The following is an 18,876-nucleotide window of genomic DNA, read 5'->3' as shown; positions in this document are numbered from 1 at the left end:
GCTCTCAATGCCAGAAGCCCTGCTGTGGGATTTTTTTACTTACTTATTTTGCAGTTGTATACAGCGCGATCTCCACAAGAAGGTGCTCTAATCCTTTAAATGAGCACCAGTCACATACCACGACGCATTGAGTTTTTCCTGTTTTTTAGGCACAGGGAATACTAGCTGGCAAAGGTGCTCCACATTAAATATCAAATAAACAGGTGAAAATTGGAGGATTTCACCCTCTCCCATCCTTAAAGCGACGTCCTCGCTTAGTAACAAGATTGTGAGCACTCGGCGCGGAGAAGCACATGAGAGGCTACATGTTGGCGCTGCGTACAAGCATACTGGAATGAAATATACCTAGAACATATGCAGGCAGGGTATTGAGCATTCACGGAGTGTGTCCGCAGTCTGGGTGCAGTGCAAACTCACATGGAGCACACACAGCACGTGTGGATGCGCAGCAGGGGACTGTGTACGAATAGGCACGGTGTGCATAGAGATAGATCACACCGATTATAGAGACAGCACGCACGGAGGGTGTAAACAACACAGTAAGATCACCCTATATACTACTCGGGACATACATGCTGTATGTCTACTGATAACTCACAGTACAAAACATCAGGCTTGTAGTAAGCAGACAGAGCAGACGGCGCAAACACACACAGCAGGCTGCACGTACGGCAATCGCAGAAGGCTCACGCACACAGCGTGCATAAGGATACCTACATAGCAGATGACGAAGTGAATGTACACACAAACTGTGCCTACAACAGTAAATGCATTCCTTTAGAGAACACACACTTAGAGTATACAAACATGACGCACGCCTGCGGGCATAGTCACAAATAGGCACCCATACAGTCTGCGAGTACAGCAGACGCATGCACACAGCAGAAGGCAGCCTGCATAGAAAGACACGAGTGGAGCGCACACGCAGGGACATTCACAGCGTCCACATGCACAGAGCGGGGTCACAGCTGACGTGGCGCTCGTGCAGGATACAACACACATGATTGAAGTGAGAGACAACTTGGAGGAATGCTTGTAGGTGTGTGTGTGTAGACGATGAGGGTGTGAAGCAGCAGGAATTTAATCTCCTATTTTTTTATATGAAATGTTGAGTTGCCCATAAAACCGTGTCTTGTTAAAAGGGTTATAAAAATAGTTATGATTAAAATCCATGACTCGCTCAGTTTTCTGATTGACATTGTATCAGCTGGGATAGATAGTCTTGAGTGTGATTAAAAGCTAAAAGGAGGATGTGTTAGCAGATTCTAGGATTCCTTACTACAGTTTGCGAATTAACCCCTTAAGTGCTGCGTCGGTGCGTTGGCCGACGGCAGCACTACCTCCCCAGTGCTGCGCACGACCAATGGACGTCCACTCAGCACTAGTTCCAATGGACAGCGCAGCACTGGGGAGGGATGTTTACTAGCATCTATGAGGTTAAATATAGCTTGTTCTTATGCTATTGGTTGCACTTAAGAATGAGTTATTGGCAATACTTTTTTTTTTTAGTGCTGCCTACTTAAGGCCACTTTTTAGCTTGGGCGAGTACACATAGAGAAATGTCAAGCGATAGTAATCGCTGGGAATGGCAGTGGCGTCATGAGATGAGCAGTGCAGGATTGAAGAAGGTTTTGATGATGAAACGTTTTTGAGAGCGTTGTGAAAACTAAATCCGACTGCTGTGTTGTGTAAGGTGTTCGATGTTGCGGTTCATGGTTTTTAATGCACTCCGGGGCGATCGAGGAAGGGAATTGCATGTGTTAGCAGCTTTTTAGTCCTTGTTGCTGTATTGCGGGGTAGTTCTTCCGCTATAATCGCTGAGGCGAGTATAATGTATTGATTTAAGCCATGCAGAGGATAATGTTACCAGGGAAAGCAGCTCGGTAGCAGTACATCATTCTAAAGGCCTCGAGGTGGGAGCACTTGGCAGTCATAAATATTTTGGCTTTTGGAACGGAATCTCGGGTGGAAACCTTAGAGGGCAGTATTTATCAGCCTGTGATACAGTACTGCAGCTCTTGGCATCTCGAAGCATAAACTACATTCGGATCTGGTCCCAGGGCGGGAGAAAAGCCCTTTTCCAGTTCGTTTCTTATCAAATCAAAGCTGTCTAGTAGAAACTTCCAGTAAATTAGTATCGGGAGAGGCGGCATAACATGATTATTCGCTCTGCATAGGAGCTCTTTAGATGATGCAGTCTAATAAAAAAAATAGAGGTTTGCCAATGACATTTTGCGCCAAATTCAAAGCTACAGCTAACTGCTGATTTACCTTAATCAGTGACACGGTGAAGCATGAACGCATGCAGTAATGACGGAGATGCAGTTCTTGACCCGAGTTACAGTTTCAAGTTTCTTACTGGGGGTTGTTTTGCAACTTTACAGATTGGAATAATAATAATCCACTTTGCTGAACAATATAACATGTGAATTCACTACGAACCTATTGCAACTCAGTGTAAAAAGATAAAATCCCAAATCAAGACACAAGTATTGTTGCAAAAGGTGGTGTGAAGCAGCAGGAAAAGACAGCACCAACCCTAACGAAAACGAGTCAAAAGAAACACGAGAGACGGCGGAGGGCATTGCTGTGGGGAGGGGTGAGGAGAAATGCGACACAGCGGGCAGGGGAGGGGGCGGAGCGGGTAAAAAAAAAAAACAAGACGGAGGGAAGGCAGAGAAGGGGAGGGGGGAGGAGAAATGCGACACGGCGGGCAGGGGAGGGGGCGGAGCGGGGAGAGGGTGTGAAAGCAGCAGGGGCCTGGAGTGCGGCTGAGGGAACAGACGGCGATTTGGTGATGTGCACGCACATTTTAGGTCTTTTAGGTCAATGCGCTTGCGCATTGACCTAAAAGCCACGGGCACAGCACCAAATCGCCCAGTTAGTTAAAGTTTGTTTAAAGCCCTATAGTCTCGCTTCTCTTTCAATGCGCATGCGCATTGATAGGTCACGAGACCTAAAAAACAAGACGGAGGGAAGGCAGAGAAGGGGAGGGGGGAGGAGAAATGCGACACGGCGGGCAGGGAAGGGGGCGGAGCGGGGAGAGGGTGTGAAAGCAGCAGGGGCCTGGAGTGCGGCAGAGGGAACAGACGGCGATTTGGTGATGTGCACGCGCATTTTAGGTCAATGCGCTTGCGCATTGACCTAAAAGCCACGGGCACAGCACCAAATCGCCCAGTTAGTTAAAGTTTGTTTAAAGCCCTATAGTCTCGCTTCTCTATCAATGCGCATGCGCATTGATAGGTCACGAGACCTAAAAAGGCTATAGACAGGCACTGGGTGTCATATACTTGTGGGACACCCCCGCGCCGCACGGCCACCAGCTGCTGCGTGTGCCCCCAGTGCCTGCCTCTGCATCAGCGCCGTCCTCGCTGCTGCCCTGAGCGCTCCCCTTAGGTTTTTGGCCGTTTTGCCGAAAATTTGTGCTTGTTTCTTTCTGTGCCCGAGTCTGTGTTTCCACTGCTTTTCCCCGTTTTTTTTGGCCGTTTTGTCGAAAATTTGTGCTTGTTTCTTTCTGTGCCCGAGTTTGTGTTTACACTGTTTTCTTCCCCCGTTTTTTTCCTGTATTATTGCCTGCCTTTGCTGTGACGTTTTTCTCTTCGTGTTCCATTGTGCCTGCCTCCTTCCTCCTTGCCCGCCTACCTCGCCGCTCTCCCTCCCCGCTCCCGCTTCCCGCCACCGCCATTAGCCCCGCCCCTTTTTCTTCTGTACCCTCCCCGCTCCCGCCTCCCAGCTGCTCCGCCCACCCGCGCACTTGGCCTTAAATGGCGACCGTGCGACGCAGGTGAGTGTGACCCACTTGTGGGACACCCCCGCGCCGCACGGCCACCAGCTGCTGCGTGTGCCCCCAGTGCCTGCCTCTGCATCAGCGCCGTCCTCGCTGCTGCCCTGAGCGCTCCCCTTAGGTTTTTGGCCGTTTTGCCGAAAATTTGTGCTTGTTTCTTTCTGTGCCCGAGTCTGTGTTTCCACTGCTTTTCCCCGTTTTTTTTGGCCGTTTTGTCGAAAATTTGTGCTTGTTTCTTTCTGTGCCCGAGTTTGTGTTTACACTGTTTTCTTCCCCCGTTTTTTTCCTGTATTATTGCCTGCCTTTGCTGTGACGTTTTTCTCTTCGTGTTCCATTGTGCCTGCCTCCTTCCTCCTTGCCCGCCTACCTCGCCGCTCTCCCTCCCCGCTCCCGCTTCCCGCCACCGCCATTAGCCCCGCCCCTTTTTCTTCTGTACCCTCCCCGCTCCCGCCTCCCAGCTGCTCCGCCCACCCGCGCACTTCGCCTTAAATGGCGACCGTGCGAACGCGCAGCGGTCACGCGCAGCGGGCGCGCCGATTGTGCGCCGAAGGCGCGCCAAAGGTAAGCCCGTCTGCGCCCGTCCGCGACCGGATCGCGACCAGCGCCAGGACCCCTGGCCCACGAAGACCCCGACCGACCCGCCTGACGTACTCCGCCGCCACCCTCATCGCTCTCAACCCCGGCCGACTCCCTGAATGCCATCAAGCCACACCACGACACACCAACGGACCTTTCTGCTGCCACGCCTGCAAGTTCTCCTGCATCCGGACCTGCCTCGCACCAGCACCCGCAAAGTCGAACTCCAGCAGCACCCACCTCAAGTGCATCCTGCTCAACACCCGCTCCGTCCACAGACACGCCATCGAACTCTGGAACCTCCTAGACGCCACAGCCCCTGACGTCGCCTTCCTCACGGAGACCTGGATGAACGCCTCTTCAGCTCCCGACATCGCCATCGCTATCCCGGAGGGCTACAAGATCGTCCGGAGGGACCGAAACGCCAACCAGATGGGAGGAGGCATCGCCATCATCCACAGGAACACCATCCGTCTCACGACCAGCACCGACAACACCCTGACCAGCGCCGAACACCTGCATTTCCAGATCCACACCAACCCGAACACCACCCTCAGAGGCACCCTGATCTACCGACCCCCTGGACCACGCACGCAATTCAGCGAGGACATCGCCGACTTCGTCAGCCCGCATGCCCTCCCCTCCGCTGACTACATCCTCCTGGGGGACCTGAACTTCCACCTGGAGAACAACAACGACCACAACACCAGCACCCTGCTCGACAACCTCGCCAACCTGGGACTCAAGCAACTGGTGTCCACCCCCACCCACCTCGCCGGACACACACTCGACGCCGTCTTCTCATCCAGCACAGACATCAACTTCAGCCACGCCACAGAGCTTCAATGGACGGACCACAGCTGCGTCCACTTCACCTTCAAGAGAACGACGACCCTCCAACACCAGCAACACACCGCCCGCAGAAGCTGGAACAAGATCACAGCAGACCAGCTCGCCACCTCCCTGAGCCAACACCCTCCTGCCAGCTCAGCGAACCCCAGCCAGGCCGCCGATAACATCACGAAGTGGATCTGCAACTGCGCGGACGAACTCGCCCCGCTGAGGACCCCGCCCAGCAGACCCGGCAGCAAGAAGGCCCCATGGTTCACCGACGAACTCAAGAGCTCCAAGAAGAACTGCCGAGCCCTCGAGAAAGTCTGGAAAAGGGACCCGACACCGGACAACAGGACCTCCTACAAACTGGCCACCCGGAAACACCACCAGCTGATCCGCGCCGCCAAGAGAACAGCATTCAAGGACCGGTTGGACAACAACGCACACAACAGCAAGGAACTCTTCAGCATCGTGAAAGAGCTTTCCAACCCCAGCGCAGGAAACAACGACATCACCCCATCGCAAGACCTCTGCAACTCCCTCGCCTCATACTTCCACAACAAGATCACGGACATACACAGCAGTTTCAACAACCAACCAACGCACACCACTACCGACCTGCCACCCCCCCCCACCACCACCCTCCACGCCTGGACCCCGATCAGCACAGAAGACACCATCCGCACGATGAACTCCATCCACTCCGGATCACCAACCGACCCCTGCCCTCACCACGTCTTCAACAAGGCCGACGCTGTCATCGCACCCCACCTGCGAGACATCATCAACACATCCTTCGACACCGCCATCTTCCCCGAAAGCTGGAAACACGCCGAACTCAGCGCTCTACTCAAGAAACCAACAGCGGACCCCACCGACCTCAAGAACTACCGCCCCATCTCGCTTCTCCCGTTTCCAGCCAAAGTCATCGAGAAGACCGTCAACAAGCAGATGGCCGCCTTCCTCGAGACGAACGGATCCCTCGACCCCTCACAGTCCGGCTTCCGAGCCAACCACAGCACCGAGACCGCCCTCATCGCCGCCACCGATGACATCCGAGCCCTGATGGACAAAGGAGAAACAGCGGCCCTCATCCTCCTAGACCTCTCCGCGGCATTCGACACGGTCTGCCACCGCACCCTAATACGGCGCCTCAGCAACATCGGAATCCAGGACAAGGCGCTGGAATGGATCATCTCCTTCCTCGACGGAAGAACACAGCGAGTCCGCCTACCACCGTACAAGTCAGAGGCCTCCGAAGTCATCTGCGGCGTCCCCCAAGGATCATCACTGAGCCCCACCCTCTTCAACGTCTACATGAGCCCCCTCGCGGCCATCGTACGCAAACACCACCTCAGCATCATCTCATACGCCGACGACACCCAGCTGATCCTCTCCCTGACCAACAACCCCGCCGCCGCCAGAGCCAACCTGCACGAAGGGATGAAAGAGGTAGCCGAGTGGATGACGACCAGCCGCCTGAAACTGAACTCGGACAAGACGGAGGTCCTCATCCTGGGCTCTTCACCCTCCGCCTGGGACGACTCCTGGTGGCCTCCCGCCCTGGGCACCGCACCCAAACCGACAGACCATGCACGAAACCTGGGCTTCATCCTGGACTCCTCCCTCTCCATGACCAGGCAAGTCAACAGCGTCTCCTCGGCGTGCTTCAACATCCTACGCATGCTACGGAAGATCTTTTGGTGGATCCCCTCAGAGACCAGGAAGACCGTCACCCAGGCCCTCGTCACCAGCCGACTGGACTACGGCAACGCCCTCTACGCCGGGACCACCGCCAAGCTCCAGAAGAGACTCCAGCGGATCCAAAACGCCTCAGCCAGACTCATCCTCGACATCCCACGATCCAGCCACATCTCCGGACATCTGAGAGACCTTCACTGGCTTCCCATCAACAAGAGAATCACCTTCCGCCTCCTCACCCACGCACACAAAGCCCTACACGACCTAGGCCCGAGCTACCTCAACAGCCGAGTCAACTTCTACGCTCCCAAACGCCACCTCCGATCAGCCAACCACGCCCTCGCCGCCGTCCCCAGCATCCGAAGAGCGACTACAGGAGGAAGGTCCTTCTCCTACCTGGCCGCCAAGACCTGGAACTCCCTCCCATCCGACCTGCGCCTGACCCAAGACCACCTCTCCTTCAGGAAGAAGCTGAAGACCTGGCTGTTCGAGCAGTAGCGGCACCCCCCCTCCCCAGCGCCTTGAGACCCTACGGGTATGTAGCGCGCTCTATAAATGTCATTGATTGATTGATTGATATACGGTACCTGCAGCTCAGAAATAGAGGCAAGGCATGGATAGATGCATTATACTCGAGAAATCGTTATATATTGAAAGAGGCTGGCCCAACAAACATGCTTAAATGTGGGACCCTTGTAGTACGTACTATAGTACCGACATTTGAGAGGATAGCTGAATGTTGTTACTGGACCAAAGTTATGGCTTTGTGAAGATGGCTCAATTGTATTGAACAGGTGTGTGAGCTCCAATGAACACTGTTATTTTACTTTATAAGGTTTAAAATCAATAAAAGTGTATTAAAAAAAACACATTAAACCAGGGAAAATGGGCATAGGGAATGCAACAAACTACATGATGCAGACAAGGACAGTCCCCCTATTAGAGTGAAGGTGCTGTTCTAAGTGCAGTCGCACACTCGGAAGCTGCCATACCTATATTGTTCAAACGGCGGTCTAGCTTGCATTTCAAATAGGGGTAGAGATTCTCCTGCAGGCCTGTGCAGTAAATGAGTGCACCCAACTGCAGAAGGATGACCTGAGGGTCCATGGACCCACTCACCTTGCAAGGGATACCGTTGGAAGATGCACTGACTAAGCGACCCCTCTATGTGGCGCACAGTTAGCGCCCCTCTTCATTTCCTCTTTGCTCTGCATTTATAACATGGCACGGGTCCACTGATAGCAGTCTCCCTCATCTGCCATGACCTCATACGCATGAGGGAAAGCCCCCTTGAGATGGCGTTGGTGCAGAGTCTGGCACCAGCGTGGTATTAAGCAAGAGGCAACACATTTATGGTCCCTTCTGCAATACCAAAATGCTCATGTGGCACAAAAAGCGGGTGCAACACCTGTTAACACGGCCCCGGAACACCTCCGAAAATAAAACCTGTGCGTATTTATCAAGAGTTCTGACTGGTTTCGCCCTCCAAAAAAATGAAAGACTGATGTTGACGACATCAGTAATCGGGCGTACACTAACTGCTGTGAGAACAAAATAGCAGGCATATAGGGTACCTAAGGCTAGAATCATGGTGTATAGGATGGTTGACAAAACAATAACACACCACAGACAAGTAGTCAATTACAGTGGAACAGATTGCCAGTCAAGTTCTAATAAACAGACAAACGACACCGAGTCTCCTTTTGAAAGGATTAGGGTGATGCCCTCCTCTTATTACCTGCTGGACCAGCTCTGGGGTGGACATCGGGGCTGCCATGATGTTGGTGGAGGACGAAGATCTCCTGCTGTTTTGCTTTTTAGCTTGACCCTGGCTTGTCTCCTCCTGCGCCCTTTTAAATTTCTTTTCTGGCTTCCGAATCTCTCTTGGTCTCGTTTCGATTTCGATCCTCTCGGTGCTCTGCTCCTCTGCTCCCACAGACCGCCCCCCTGTTATTATTCTGTTTACTTCCGGCCGCGAGTCTTTCTTCACATTTGTATATTTAGGGCGGTTCCCTTGACGTCGTCAGGAAAATGCAGCCTCCATTTATACACTATTTCCCAGATTAATGGATTGCGAGCGCCATCTTCAGCTATAACTGCACCACAGCAACTATATATTTTCTACCACGAACCTACTGGATTTCGCCACATTTTGTCATATTTGCTGTGGTAAATTACAGCAAGAGTGTAGAAGCCGCACAGCTTTGATATGTGAGATTTAAGAATTTAATAAATAGATGGTGGAAACATAATTTCTTTGAACAGGGTATCTGATAACTCGAGAGCAAAATATTTGTTTAATATTGTTTATTTTCATGTAGTGTCAAGGACCCCAACCATGTGTCAGTTGTACGTTACACCAAAATATTGGAGAACTTTTTCTACTTTTTAGGTCTCCCTTAGCGTTGCAGCGCATGCGCTGCTCGCTTTGCGAGGCATGCATTTTAATAAACTAAAACAAGAAATCATTTTTGGATGTGATGTGCTCCCAGACTAGTAGTGGGCTGAGCTCATTGCTCATCTGCAGTGGAAAAGTTCATTGACCCAGGGAGCCTGGAGTGAGTAATAATGTCAGCCTTTTCCTGCGACTATGTTTCAGAATCACTGCTGTGGCCTTTAACCCGTTCGATGCTGATGACGGAACCGCTCCGTAATCAGCTGCGGTTGGGCTGTGCTGATGACGGAGCGGTTCCGTCATGGCCCTGCCTACGCGGCGCTGATTTCACGCCTGCGCAGCGCGTTCTATTGAGCGGGCGGGGCCATGACGGAACCGCTCCGTCACAAGCACAGCCCAACCGCGGCTGGTGACGGAGCGGTTCTGTCACCAGCATGCGGCCGCAGAGCGGTCGCCCCGCCCACTTAGCGCTGCGGCGGAATAGCCGCCGCAGCGATGTGGTTAATGTGAAATTCATACAGTGCTGATCCAAGACACTATGGATTCCCTGGTAACAACAAGTTCGGGCAGCGTTTTCATAATGACCACACAAAAAGCAAAAAAAAGACTACTGCAGTTCGGAGGTCAACAAAAAGTTAGATCTAATGACCGCATGACAGGAAGCAATTTATAGAAAAATCCCAATTCAACTTTGCTATTTGATTGATAGTATATTAGTGCATCCTGCATCTTAGTAAGTAGTGGTACTAGTGTATTTTGGGCCTCACAAAGAGTAGGAGAAGGCTATGTGAAAACACTATTTTATATTGTGAACCTTACCAACACAGCATTGGTGAGTGAATGGATATCTCAGTGCTACATGTCCAAGTAAGTACATATGTAAAACACAGTGCATGTGAGAGTTGACATATATAAATGACTATACATGAGAGCCAGTGAATGTGCGATTGGCTGTATGGATCATTGTGTACTCGTATCAGTGATTGTATAAGAGAGTAAGTACGTGTTAGTATATGTTTGAATAAGTAAGGTGTTGTGTGTATAACTGTATAGTTGAGGAAATGGAAGTGTGATTGATTCTTTGCATGACTGACTAGGTGTGTGAGTAACTCCATGGATGAGTGGCAGTGTGTGAGTATCTGTATAGGTGTATGAGTGCATATGATAGTGTTGTATTGATGAGTGACTGTATGTATGAGTGATTCTATGGGTGAATGAGTGAATGTGTGCGTAGACCTAGGAATCAGTGAGTGCGTATGTAGTAACTGGTATTGGTGTGTCAATGGTTTCAAGAATGGTAGTCTGTATTTAACACTGGGTGTATCAGAGGTTATATTAGAGTGTGAGGAGGTGCATCGTATTATCACATGAATGATATCATCAGTGATGTGATCAGTGATGTCAAATGAGATGTCATCAGTGATGTCAGTTCAGTTCTAACAAGCTTTATTCGACGATTGTCATAAAAAGCTAACAGTACGTACAAACAAAGTTCAGACATATAAGTAAAATCTAAGAATAGTTCATATTTACACATAAAACCCATACATTTACTATACAATTCAGTCCATTGGAAATATGGAGTTAAATAAATAATGCATAATTAAGATTTGATTTCAGTACAATTAAAGCCATTTCAACTTAGAAATTGGGTAAATATACACATGAATAAAAATTTAGGTTCGGTACAATGATTACATGTTAGTTTTTGAGCATTCTACTTCTGATAACCCAGGCACAGCCCAAGAATGTTGCCACATCTGTATAAACTGTCATATCAGTACAGGAACGGATAATACGAACTGCCACCGACCCCTGGTCAGTACCCATTAACCTGCACATCGGGCGAAGCCACTTTCTCCTTGGCTCTGTGTACACTGGACATTCAAATAGCAAGTGTCCAATAGTTTCTGGGCGAGCTGAACATGATGGACAAACAGCCTTAGCCCCCGGAGACCATCTACTGGTGAATGCCCCTACCGGCAGACTCCCAATCCTCAATTGAAAAAATAATTTACGATCAAGAGGTTTTGAGATAACGCCCCAAAAGGGTTTCAGTTTTGGTATATCCTTGTTATTCAAAAACATTCCGGTCAAAGACCCTGGGTCTATGGTCCTGTAGGACCCAGAGGCCACAAACTGCCAATACAAAGTCTTTAGGGTCTTCTTAGGCGGGAACTTTGAAATTGTAGGAGCCTCCCATAAATCCCGCAGACCCATGCTAGTCAGGAGAACCCGAATGTGCTCTAGCCACTTGATCTTATGAAAGATGTCAATACGAATGATGTCAAGCAAGCCCATAGTGAAGATCTCAAGTTCCGGCGTGGTCCAGATCCTCCTCCAGTATAAAACTGGACGAAAGGATGCTATAAGCGCTATTGGGGATAACCCTAGATCATAAAAAAGGGGTTTCATGGGGGTACTCTGAGGTAATTTAATTAAGTTCCTTAGAAAGGAATTTTCAGAGATTGTCATCCCCTTAAGACTTTCACATCCCCACATTTCAACCCCGTACAAGGCGGAGCTAACTGCTTTACCATTATAGACCGCCAACACCGGAGATATTGGCTTAGTAAGGGACTTCTGGTGTTAAAGGCACAAAGCTCCAGTTAACTGTCTATGTCTTAGGGTGGCCAATTCAATATGTTGTTTCCATGACAAGTTGCGGTCAATGCAAACACCCAAGTAGGTAAAGGCTTGGACCCTTTCCAAAGGTCGCTGGTTCATGGTCATAGTACCCTTAAAAGATTTAGAACCGTTAAAACTCATAAATTGGGTTTTCTGTACGTTAACTTCTAAACCCCGTGCAGTGCAAAAATCTTCAAAAAGCTTCAAGCCTTTTTGAAGGCTGCTCGGGGTTTTTGAAACTAAAAGACAATTGTCCGCAAACATTAAAATAGGGACTTTCGCTCCAGCAAGAATCGGTGCGTCAATACTTGAATTAATTAAACATTTTCCCACATCATTAATATATAAGGAAAATAGAGTTGGCGCCAGGATGCAGCCCTGGCGTACTCCTGTTTCCACTGGGAACTGTGGTGTAACATTCCCTGGACTCCCCCCCTGATCTGTGCATAGTTTTGATCATGAAGTCTTTTTACCAATAATAAGAGAGGTCCTGGTAAACCCATGGCATTAAGGACTCTCCATAAGGTCGAGCGCAGAACCAGGTTAAATGCCGCTCTTAAATCTATAAAAGCGGCATATGAAACTTCCATGTCCAATCAGCACGGTCTTCCAGTACAGCATCGCAAAATGCAGCACCTGATCGACCGTGCTGATTGAGGTTCTGAACCCTGCCTGCAGGTGGGATAAGATCTTGTTGTTACATTCCCAATCAAGTATTTTATTTAAAACCAGCCGGACAAATATTTTTTGGGAGGTGTCAATCAGGCTGATTGGGCGATAGTTACCTGGCTGCGACTTATCTCTCTTTTTAAAAATAGGAATAATCTCAACCCCGTTCCAGGAGCTAGGTATAGGAGCTCCCCTAGCTATCATATATGCCAAAAGGAGAATATAACACCCCCAAGAGTTTTGGTCTTGCAAAAAAAGATCTGCGGGTATGCCATCAATACCTGGCGCCTTACCAGGAACCACTAGGCTTAATGCAGACTGTACATCCCTCAAACTAAAAAAATCTTTAGTTAGGGCTTCATAAGGGACTTCCATTACTGGCTGCGAATCCTGTCCCTTGGCATATTGTGGCTGGAAATGTTCTACCCACTTTTCAAGGGGGACCCAGTTCTGTGGCTTATCCGGGTTACTCTCAAGACCCCATTTATATACATTCCAAAATCTACGTGTGTCTTTACAGGAACCTGCTTCCTTAAGGTCATTCCATCTTTTCTCATCCCAATCACGCTTAGCTCTTGAGACGGTATTTTTGCACTTCAGCCTGGCAGCCCTGATTTTCTCGATAGACTCGGATTTATTTGCCTGTCCCAAGTCAAGGCAGACCTTCCTACATTCACTTGAGTACCAACAGGGTACTTCCGGTGCACGGGGACCTTTCCACTTACAGGGCTTAATAAAAAGGCTTTTAAGTTCGCCAAAAAGGACCTTGTGGATCCTAGTTCCTTCTTGTAATTTTGCAGTATTATTGTCTCCTTCTGATATCAGTAATAAATCTGATTTAGCCTGGCCAACCTTGCTAGTAATAAAATCCAAGTTCTCTTTGTAAAGAGAAACTTTGGGCCATCGAACATGACGCATGTCATTTGATATCACAATATCATGGGAGGGATTAGGATCTGTTACACCCCCAGGATAATCAGGAGATTCCCAGTAGGTGAGATTCGTAGACAAGGGATTGTGGTCACTCTCAACCCTATCTATAATCGTCATATCCTGAAGGTATTTCCACAGACCCAGGTTGAGCAGAATATAGTCTATTCTACTCTTACGTATGCCACTTTTAAATGTGAGTGCCCCGTCCTTATCACCTGCGGTCCTTCCATTTGCTGCTCTTAGACATTTATTTAAGCTGATAGAATTCATTTGAACCACTATATCAGTCCATTTACTTACTGGTTCAAGTTCTAATTTGGGGATCCCCCACACTCTGTCCTCCTCCTCAGACACATTCCATCTTCCTTTCATGAGAGGCTCAAAATTTACATTGAAATCCCCCCAACAATTACATTGTAAGATGAACAATGGTTTTCCAGTAGATCTTCCAAGAACACAAGACCCTCTTATTTTCTACCCCCCGTACTTCTTACATACACATTATAAACATAAACTGGAACAAGATTTTGAAACTTTAGTAATAGGACTTGGAGATCTCTATGGTTAGTAGGAATAGATTTTACTACAATCCCCAGGTCCTGTCTTACCCAAATAGTTAGCCCTTCAGATGGTCTCCCCTTCCCTTCCTTCACTGCAGGAATACTATAATTTAGATAACCAGGGAAGTGTATTTCCTCCAGGGCCCAAGTTTCCTGAAATAGGCATATTTCGTGTTTTCTAATGAATAATGCCCAATCCGGTAACTCTAACTTTGCCTTTAGGCCAGCTATATTCCATGAAAGAACGGAACCAGAGTAAACGGCAGAGGGCACAAGGCAAGCCTCCTCTGTAGATTCTTGGTGAATCATGGGGGGGATGAATTCATCAGCGGGACAGGCAAGTGAGATTTGATGTGTAGGAGTGTTTACTAAAGTACAGCTAGCATCCACTCCTGCAGTTTTACTGTTGCCTGCTTCCCTTGCTGATTCGATTGAGGGTAAGAATTGAAGTCAATCGTTCGAGTCTAGTCTCGAACTTTTCCCATATAGACTATCATCCCGTTTCTCTCTTGTAGGCTTCTGGGAATGGGGGGGGGGGTTGCTCTCATCTGAATCCTGGAGTAATCTGGGGAACAGGATCTAAACTCTAAATTTAGTAGTTCTCCAGCCACCATCGGGTTTCTTAAGATAAGTTCTATGCAGTCGTAGGCATCGCCCTGGAAAGTTAGCCTGCTTGTGTGCAAAATATCCTCCCTGATCACTGATCTACATCCTCTTACGTACCTAATCCAGTGGATAGCTTTGTTGGTCAAGGAATCAGGAGTTTCACGTTCCCTGCCAACAGGGAGCTTAGGGATGTTTATCAAATATACTGGAGGAGTTTTGGAAAAATTAGAACTAGGTGTAGTATGACCAGGATTTGGCCTATCATAGCCTATTTGCTGCCGGCTAGGTGGGGGATTTTGCCTAGCCTGGGTTAATCTGGGTGGTCGATTATCCACAGATTGCCTTGTTACTCCCTTTGGTGGAATTGAGTTGTACCCATGGGACTGGTGTTTTTCAGGCGGCGCTATATTCCCTGGTCTGGAAGACTCATTTATTCTAGAGCTTTTGGGTGCTACAACATCTGATCTTAATTTATTAGTTAACACAGAGGGGACAGTTCCTACGTGGGTTGATACGTTTATCTGGTTAGGGTTTGGGACTTTAGGTATTTCAACAGCTTTATTTTGTTCCATCTTTAAGTTATTAACAGCAGTAGTTAAATTATCAATCTTAACTTGCATACCCTTAATTAGGGCACACAAATAGGTTACTAGGTTAAACAGTGGGTTATCACAATGATCAGCAGTCACGGGGAATATCTCGGTGGTGATTTCTGTAGGTCTTAAGTCTGAACCTGTCACATCTGGCCCACTTTCTAAATGAGAATTTTCAATATGGGCTAGAATAGTAAACTTATTAGAACAGGGTATGTTTGAGAGGTTTTCAGTAATCTGGTCTGCATTTTTTACACTCTCAACGGGATTTTCCTCAGTAGTCTTGGGAACTGGTAGATTCTAGGTATGACTGCTGAGCCCCTTGTTTTGTTCTTCCCCCCCTCTGTAACCACTGGGCACGTTACTACGCCGTCATCTCCCCCTAAATCGGGGATCAGCAATTCTGTACAGTCATGGATCAGTTAGTCAATTTTATCAAGTCGGTCCATAACACAGTTGGCCCCTGCATTGAGCTTGCGCTTTCTAGGGGGCTTGCATTTCTGTCTCTTGGCATGTTTCCCTCTCTTGGCATCCCCTATAGCAGAATCGATGGGGTCCTCTGGGTTTTTCCTTTTCACCATTGTTCCTGGCCGTTAGGACCACGGGCACTTGGATAGAAATGGGTGAACAGTACCTTTAGCTGGTAGATGTTAGGGGGTAGGCCCATCCCATCCTCCTCCATCCCCGGACGGCCACAGACGGCCCGCCCTCTGCCCGGGCTCAGCCCGGCGCCGTCCGCGTGCGTCCCGCAGGGCGGGAGGCGTTCCTTCAACTTAAAGCGCCTCCGGGCGCGATGCTGGCGTCACTTGTGCACCGGGCCCTGGGGCAGCTGGGAGATGTAGTCTCCGCTGCTCAGGGAGGGACCGGCAAGATGTCAGTTGGGCCATTGCCCTTATGGCGCAGAGGACCCAAGGTGTAATGCCGTTCCCCTCACGGCAGTAAGCGGTAGGCGGAAAGCCGTTTCCCTCACGGCTGCTGGAAAGCAATGCCAGGTGCCCCAAGCGCACTCGGCGCTCCTTCAACTTAATGCGCCTCCGGGCGCGATGCTGGCGTCACTTGTGCACCAGGCCCCGGGGCAGCTGGGAGATGTAGTCTCCGCTGTTCAGGGAGGGACCGGCAAGATGTCAGTTGGGCCGTTGCCCTCACGGCGCAGAGGACCTAAGGTGTAATGCCGTTCCCCTCACGGCAGTAAGCGGTAGGCGGAAAGCCGTTTCCCTCAAGGCTGGGCGCCTCACATCCGGGGCTCTGGGCGGCCTGCTTCAGTGATGTCATTTGAGATGTCTTCAGTGATGTCACTGACCATGTCATGAATGATGTAATATGTGACATCATCAGCAGTGGATTGCGGGTGCGCGAAATATAGTTAGTACAACTAACTATATAGAAGCAATTTCAATGGTTTTTTAAATGCTAATTCCTAACTATATAAGGCCTGAAACCTATGTTTTTTTAAGTGAATATATATATATATATATATATATATATATATATATATATATATATATATATATTATAATGAATGAAGTGTGAAGTGGGAGAGCGTGCTAATGAGAAGCCCGGAGGGCGGAGGACTGTTGGGTGCCTTTCAAATGCAGCAAGCAATTTGTTGATCGATATCACTACACTGCAGCTTGGCCATGGAAAGAGCACCATCGTCTGCTGGATTGACAGATTATCGGCGGAACGAGGCTTGTGCACCCAAACTGTTTGGGAGTGTGTCAGCACAGAACTCCTTTGGATAATTTTCCGCGAGCAGGACCGCAACACAGCCTACTGAAGGATTTTAACATTGCTTAATGTGACAGACTTTTTGACCTTACTGAAAGGTGAACAACGTAATGTGCACCATAAAGACTACAAGTCCCAGATAACATTGTTGGTAGTAGCACTTAGCATACGCCCACTGGGGGCTTGTCTAAATAAATAAAGTCGCAAATAGTATGGCGCAGTTTCGAGAATTCTCTCAGCAGCCCATGATGAAGGGGAAAGATCCTTGAAACGAGTCGGGCAATTGAATTAAGTGTGAAGTGGGAGGGCGTGCTAATGAGAAGCCCGGAGGGCGGAGGACTGTCGTGTGCCCTTCAAATGCAGCAAGCAATTTGTTGATCGATATCACTACACGGCAGCTTGGCCGTGGAAAGAGCACCATCGACTGCTGGATTGACAGATTATCGGCGGAACGAGGCTTGTGCACCCAAACTGTTTGGGAGTGTGTCAGCACAGACCTCCTTTGGATACTTTTCAGCGCGCAGGACCGCAACACAGCCTACTGAAGGATTTTAACATTGCGTAGTGTGACAAACTTCTCGACCTTACTGAAAGGTGAAAAACGTAATGTGCACCATAAAGACTACAAGTCCCAGATAACATTGTTGGTTGTAGCACCTAGCCTACGCCCACTGGGGGCTTGTCTAAATAAATAAAGTCGCAAATAGTATGGCGCAGTTTCGAGAATTCTATCAGCAGCCCACGAGGAAGGGGAAAGATCCCTGAAACACGTCGGGCAATTGAATGAAGCGTGAAGTGGTAGAGCGTGCTAATGAGAAGCCCAGAGGGCGGAGGACTGTCGTGTGCCTTTCACATGCAGCAAGCAATTTGTTCGATATCACTACACGGCAGCTTGGCCGTGGAAAGAGCACCATCGTCTGCTGGATTGACAGATTATCGGCAGAACGAGGCTTGTGCACCCAAACTGTTTGGGAGTGTGTCAGCACAGAACTCCTTTGGATAATTTTCAGCACGCAGGACCACAACACAGCCGACTGAAGGATTTTAACATTGCTTAATGTGACAGACTTCTCGACCTTACTGAAAGGTGAAAAACGTAATGTGCACCATAAAGACTACAAGTTCCAGATAACATTGTTGGTAGTAGCACTTAGCATACGCCCACTGGGAGCTTGTCTAAATCAATAAAGTCGCAAATAGTATGGTGCAGTTTCGAGAATTCTGTCAGCAGCCCATGAGGAAGGGGAAAGATCCCTGAAACTCGTCGGGCAATTGAATGAAGTGTGAAGTGGGAGAGCGTGCTAATGAGAAGCCCGGAGGGCGGAGGACTGTTGTGTGCCTTTCAAATGCAGCAAGCAATTTGTGGATCGCTATATATATATATACTCTTTCAGGCTTTCCCTCAGAGGAAGGAGCAGCAAGCTTCGAAATGCATTAGGGAAACAGAAGATTTCAGAAAAGAAAGCCAGTTTGAAAATAAAGAGTTCAGGTGAACTTACCATTGTGGAGTGGCGTCCTCATTGCAAGGGCAACCTTCAGGAATATTTACAAGCACGCCCTGCCGCTGAGGATGCACCGCCGTAAAGCATAGAGGTCTGCAAGGAGGAACTTTTCTTTCCTGTTGTCAGCACAAAGGTATTTACAAGGCAAACTGGCATGTTTTTCTGAGGCCCACTGGAGGGCTTGTAAAATGATTTAAAAGTGACCTGCAAGTGCACAGAGAAGGGAACACTGCACGAAATTTGAACTACAAATCCCAGCAGGCAAGGACTCCTGGTGAAAGCCCAAAGGCAGGCTAATGTGAACTAATTAAAGCAAGGTGTGCAGGGTTTCACTGTGACTCTTTCAGGCTTTCCCTCAGAGGAAGGA

The 18,876-nt window shown here is 48.8% G+C and overlaps 1 long non-coding RNA gene across 1 annotated transcript in view; it reads right to left on the bottom strand.

Moving 5' to 3' along the window:
* Positions 1–8,868, bottom strand: part of LOC147692163 (uncharacterized) — a 37,812-nt gene extending 28,944 nt beyond the window's left edge. Inside the window, exon 1 of the long non-coding RNA XR_015300009.1 lies at positions 8,634–8,868. This is a non-coding gene — a long non-coding RNA (uncharacterized LOC147692163). The remainder of the gene's footprint in view (positions 1–8,633) is intronic.
* Between the last annotated feature and the right edge of the window lie 10,008 nt (positions 8,869–18,876).

The sequence above is a fragment of the Lissotriton vulgaris genome, chromosome 9 (assembly GCF_964263255.1).
Source record: "Lissotriton vulgaris chromosome 9, aLisVul1.2, whole genome shotgun sequence".
Taxonomy (NCBI): Eukaryota; Metazoa; Chordata; class Amphibia; order Caudata; family Salamandridae; genus Lissotriton; species Lissotriton vulgaris.
The sequence above is the reverse complement of the archived record's forward strand: the minus strand, read 5'-3'. Positions and strand labels throughout refer to the sequence as shown.